Source organism: Ranitomeya variabilis, chromosome 2 (genome assembly GCF_051348905.1).
Source record: "Ranitomeya variabilis isolate aRanVar5 chromosome 2, aRanVar5.hap1, whole genome shotgun sequence".
NCBI lineage: Eukaryota > Metazoa > Chordata > Amphibia > Anura > Dendrobatidae > Ranitomeya > Ranitomeya variabilis.
In genome coordinates, this window is record NC_135233.1 from 342,592,621 (window position 1) to 342,598,232 (window position 5,612).

The following is a 5,612-nucleotide window of genomic DNA, read 5'->3' on the forward strand; positions in this document are numbered from 1 at the left end:
CGTGCATTGTGGTCCGTACACTGTGGTCTGTGCATTGTGGTCCGTACACTGTGGTCCATGCATTGTGGTCCGTACACTGTGGTCCTTACACTGTGGTCCGTGCATTGTGGTCCGTACACTGTGGTCCGTGCATTGTGGTATTTACACTGTGGTCCGTGCATTGTGGTCCGTACACTGTGGTCCGTGCATTGTGGTCCGTACACTGTGGTCTGTGCATTGTGGTCCGTACACTGTGGTCCATGCATTGTGGTCCGTACACTGTGGTCCGTGCATTGTGGTCTGTGCATTGTGATCAATCTGTGCATTGTGCCTTGTGGTCTGTGCATTGTGGTCCGTACACTGTGGTCCGTGCATTGTGGTCCGTCCATTGTGGTCTGTACACTGTGGTCTGTGCATTGTGGTCCGTACACTGTGGTCCGTACACTATGGTCCGTGCATTGTTGTCTGTGCACTGTGGTCTGTGCATTGTGGTCCGTACACTGTGGTCCGTGCATTGTGGTCCGTACACTATGGTCCGTGCATTGTTGTCTGTGCATTGTGGTCCGTGTAATGTGGTCCGTGTAATGTGGTCCGTGCATTGTGGTCCGTGCATTGTGGTCCGTACACTGTGGTCCGTGCATTGTGGTCCGTGTAATGTGGTCCGTACACTGTGGTCCGTGCATTGTGGTCCGTGTAATGTGGTCCGTGCATTGTGGTCAGTGCATTGTGCCTTGTGGTCCGTGCATTGTGGTCTTTGCACTATGGTCTGTGCATTGTGGTTGGTGCATTGTGCCTTGTGGTCTGTGCAGTATGGTCCTTGCATTGTGGTTGGTGCACTGCGGTCAGTACATTGTGGTTGGTGCATTGTGCCTTGTGGTCTGTGCAGTATGGTCCTTGCATTGTGATCCGTACACTGTGGTCCGTACATTGTGATCCGTACACTGTGGTCCGTGCATTGTGATCCGTACACTGTGGTCCGTGCATTGTGATCCGTACACTGTGGTCCGTGCATTGTGATCCGTACACTGTGGTCCGTGCATTGTGATCCGTACACTGTGGTCCGTGCATTGTGATCCGTACACTGTGGTCCGTGCATTGTGATCCGTACACTGTGGTCCGTGCATTGTGATCCGTACACTGTGGTCCTTGCATTGTGATCCGTACACTGTGGTCCGTGCATTGTGATCCGTACACTGTGGTCCGTGCATTGTGATCCGTACACTGTGGTCCGTGCATTGTGATCCGTACACTGTGGTCCGTGCATTGTGATCCGTACACTGTGGTCCGTGCATTGTGATCCGTACACTGTGGTCCGTGCATTGTGATCCGTACACTGTGGTCCGTGCATTGTGATCCGTACACTGTGATCCGTACACTGTGATCCGTACACTGTGGTCCGTGCATTGTGATCCGTACACTGTGGTCCGTGCATTGTGATCCATACACTGTGGTCCTTACATTGTGATCCGTACACTGTGGTCCTTACATTGTGATCCGTACACTGTGGTCCGTGCATTGTGATCCGTACACTGTGGTCCGTGCATTGTGATCCGTACACTGTGGTCCGTGCATTGTGATCCGTACACTGTGGTCCGTGCATTGTGATCCGTACACTGTGGTCCGTGCATTGTGATCCATACACTGTGATCCGTACACTGTGATCCGTACACTGTGGTCCGTGCATTGTGATCCGTACACTGTGGTCCGTGCATTGTGATCCATACACTGTGGTCCTTACATTGTGATCCGTACACTGTGGTCCTTACATTGTGATCCGTACACTGTGGTCCGTGCATTGTGATCCGTACACTGTGGTCCTTACATTGTGATCCGTACACTGTGGTCCTTACATTGTGATCCGTACACTGTGGTCCTTACATTGTGATCCGTACACTGTGGTCCTTGCATTGTGAGCCGTACACTGTGGTCCTTACATTGTGATCCGTACACTGTGGTCCTTGCATTGTGATCCGTACACTGTGGTCCTTACATTGTGATCCGTACACTGTGGTCCTTACATTGTGATCCGTACACTGTGGTCCTTACATTGTGATCCGTACACTGTGGTCCTTGCATTGTGATCCGTACACTGTGGTCCTTACATTGTGATCCGTACACTGTGGTCCTTGCATTGTGATCCGTACACTGTGGTCCTTACATTGTGATCCGTACACTGTGGTCCATGCATTGTGATCCGTACACTGTGGTCCTTACATTGTGATCCGTACACTGTGGTCCGTGCATTGTGATCCGTACACTGTGGTCCTTACATTGTGATCCGTACACTGTGGTCCGTGCATTGTGATCCGTACACTGTGGTCCTTACATTGTGATCCGTACACTGTGGTCCGTGCATTGTGATCCGTACACTGTGGTCCGTGCATTGTGATCCGTACACTGTGGTCCTTACATTGTGATCCGTACACTGTGGTCCGTGCATTGTGATCCGTACACTGTGGTCCGTGCATTGTGATCCGTACACTGTGGTCCGTGCATTGTGATCCGTACACTGTGGTCCTTGCATTGTGATCCGTACACTGTGGTCCGTGCATTGTGATCCGTACACTGTGGTCCGTGCATTGTGATCCGTACACTGTGGTCCGTGCATTGTGATCCGTACACTGTGGTCCGTGCATTGTGATCCGTACACTGTGGTCCGTGCATTGTGATCCGTACACTGTGGTCCGTGCATTGTGATCCGTACACTGTGGTCCGTGCATTGTGATCCGTACACTGTGGTCCGTGCATTGTGATCCGTACACTGTGGTCCGTGCATTGTGATCCGTACACTGTGGTCCGTGCATTGTGATCCGTACACTGTGGTCCGTGCATTGTGATCCGTACACTGTGATCCGTACACTGTGATCCGTACACTGTGGTCCGTGCATTGTGATCCGTACACTGTGGTCCGTGCATTGTGATCCATACACTGTGGTCCTTACATTGTGATCCGTACACTGTGGTCCTTACATTGTGATCCGTACACTGTGGTCCGTGCATTGTGATCCGTACACTGTGGTCCTTACATTGTGATCCGTACACTGTGGTCCTTACATTGTGATCCGTACACTGTGGTCCTTACATTGTGATCCGTACACTGTGGTCCTTGCATTGTGATCCGTACACTGTGGTCCTTACATTGTGATCCGTACACTGTGGTCCTTGCATTGTGATCCGTACACTGTGGTCCTTACATTGTGATCCGTACACTGTGGTCCTTACATTGTGATCCGTACACTGTGGTCCTTGCATTGTGATCCGTACACTGTGGTCCTTACATTGTGATCCGTACACTGTGGTCCTTGCATTGTGATCCGTACACTGTGGTCCTTACATTGTGATCCGTACACTGTGGTCCTTACATTGTGATCCGTACACTGTGGTCCTTACATTGTGATCCGTACACTGTGGTCCTTGCATTGTGATCCGTACACTGTGGTCCTTACATTGTGATCCGTACACTGTGGTCCTTGCATTGTGATCCGTACACTGTGGTCCTTACATTGTGATCCGTACACTGTGGTCCATGCATTGTGATCCGTACACTGTGGTCCTTACATTGTGATCCGTACACTGTGGTCCGTGCATTGTGATCCGTACACTGTGGTCCTTACATTGTGATCCGTACACTGTGGTCCGTGCATTGTGATCCGTACACTGTGGTCCTTACATTGTGATCCGTACACTGTGGTCCATGCATTGTGATCCGTACACTGTGGTCCGTGCATTGTGATCCGTACACTGTGGTCCTTACATTGTGATCCGTACACTGTGGTCCGTGCATTGTGATCCGTACACTGTGGTCCTTACATTGTGATCCGTACACTGTGGTCCTTACATTGTGATCCGTACACTGTGGTCCATGCATTGTGATCCGTACACTGTGGTCCTTACATTGTGATCCGTACACTGTGGTCCATGCATTGTGATCCGTACACTGTGGTCCGTGCATTGTGATCCGTACACTGTGGTCCTTACATTGTGATCCGTACACTGTGGTCCATGCATTGTGATCCGTACACTGTGGTCCGTGCATTGTGATCCGTACACTGTGGTCCTTACATTGTGATCCGTACACTGTGGTCCGTGCATTGTGATCCGTACACTGTGGTCCTTACATTGTGATCCGTACACTGTGGTCCTTACATTGTGATCCGTACACTGTGGTCCATGCATTGTGATCCGTACACTGTGGTCCTTACATTGTGATCCGTACACTGTGGTCCATGCATTGTGATCCGTACACTGTGGTCCTTACATTGTGATCCGTACACTGTGGTCCTTACATTGTGATCCGTACACTGTGGTCCGTGCATTGTGATCCGTACACTGTGGTCCGTGCATTGTGATCCGTACACTGTGGTCCTTACATTGTGATCCGTACACTGTGGTCCATGCATTGTGATCCGTACACTGTGGTCCGTGCATTGTGATCCGTACACTGTGGTCCGTGCATTGTGATCCGTACACTGTGGTCCTTACATTGTGATCCGTACACTGTGGTCCATGCATTGTGATCCGTACACTGTGGTCCGTGCATTGTGATCCGTACACTGTGGTCCTTACATTGTGATCCGTACACTGTGGTCCTTACATTGTGATCCGTACACTGTGGTCCTTGCATTGTGATCCGTACACTGTGGTCCTTACATTGTGATCCGTACACTGTGGTCCTTGCATTGTGATCCGTACACTGTGGTCCTTACATTGTGATCCGTACACTGTGGTCCGTGCATTGTGATCCGTACACTGTGGTCCTTACATTGTGATCCGTACACTGTGGTCCTTACATTGTGATCCGTACACTGTGGTCCGTGCATGTGAGCTGTGCATTGTGGTCTGTGCAATGTGGTCTATACTTGGACCAATATAAATGGATGCCCGAATTTGATCTTGCGGTATATAGTAATGAAGCATGGTGGAGCTGAAGGCCTCCAGTAGGCCTCATACTGGCACAGGGGACACCCATCACTCCATCAGCACCCCTAGATTGCACTGAAGGGGGGCCGTAGGCTGCTGGAATGGACAGCCCATGCCGGTGACTGACAGCGGCAGATTATCTGTGCCATGTCGTACAGTGCGGTTTTGGAAGAGCCCCCCTTCCCCCTGACTGGACAGTGTCAGCTTTCCTTCATTGTCCTCATCAATGATGTGACGTGCACTTTCTTTTTTCTCTTTTCTCCCGCCAGGCGTTTTTCAAAACCTTTTCAGGTTAAAAAAAAAATGGCCCCTGAACCGGGAATTTTTCATACAAATACATTGAAAGAGCAGAGCTTGCCAAAAGTTTTTTTTTTAAAGCAGTTTTTAAAGACGTTTTTGGAGAGGATCCGGCCTAAATGCTCTGCCTACACTAGTAGCTGCACACAGGGTATTGGTGGCAATATCGTGGCCTACCCTTATGTTCACACAGACTTTTTCAACATAATCTGCACCAAAATTCACATAAAAATCGCTTTAAAGTGAACCTGACGTGAAAAAAACGCTCTGGGAAAAGGGGAAGCAAGGAAAGAGAAACAATGAAAACTGGTTGCGCCGTTAAGGAACTAGATTCCCCATAAGGTTTCTAGTCACTGACTGCTAGCAATGTTAGGCGTTAAACTACAACTCCCGTCACCCCCTGCGTCAAGGTGACG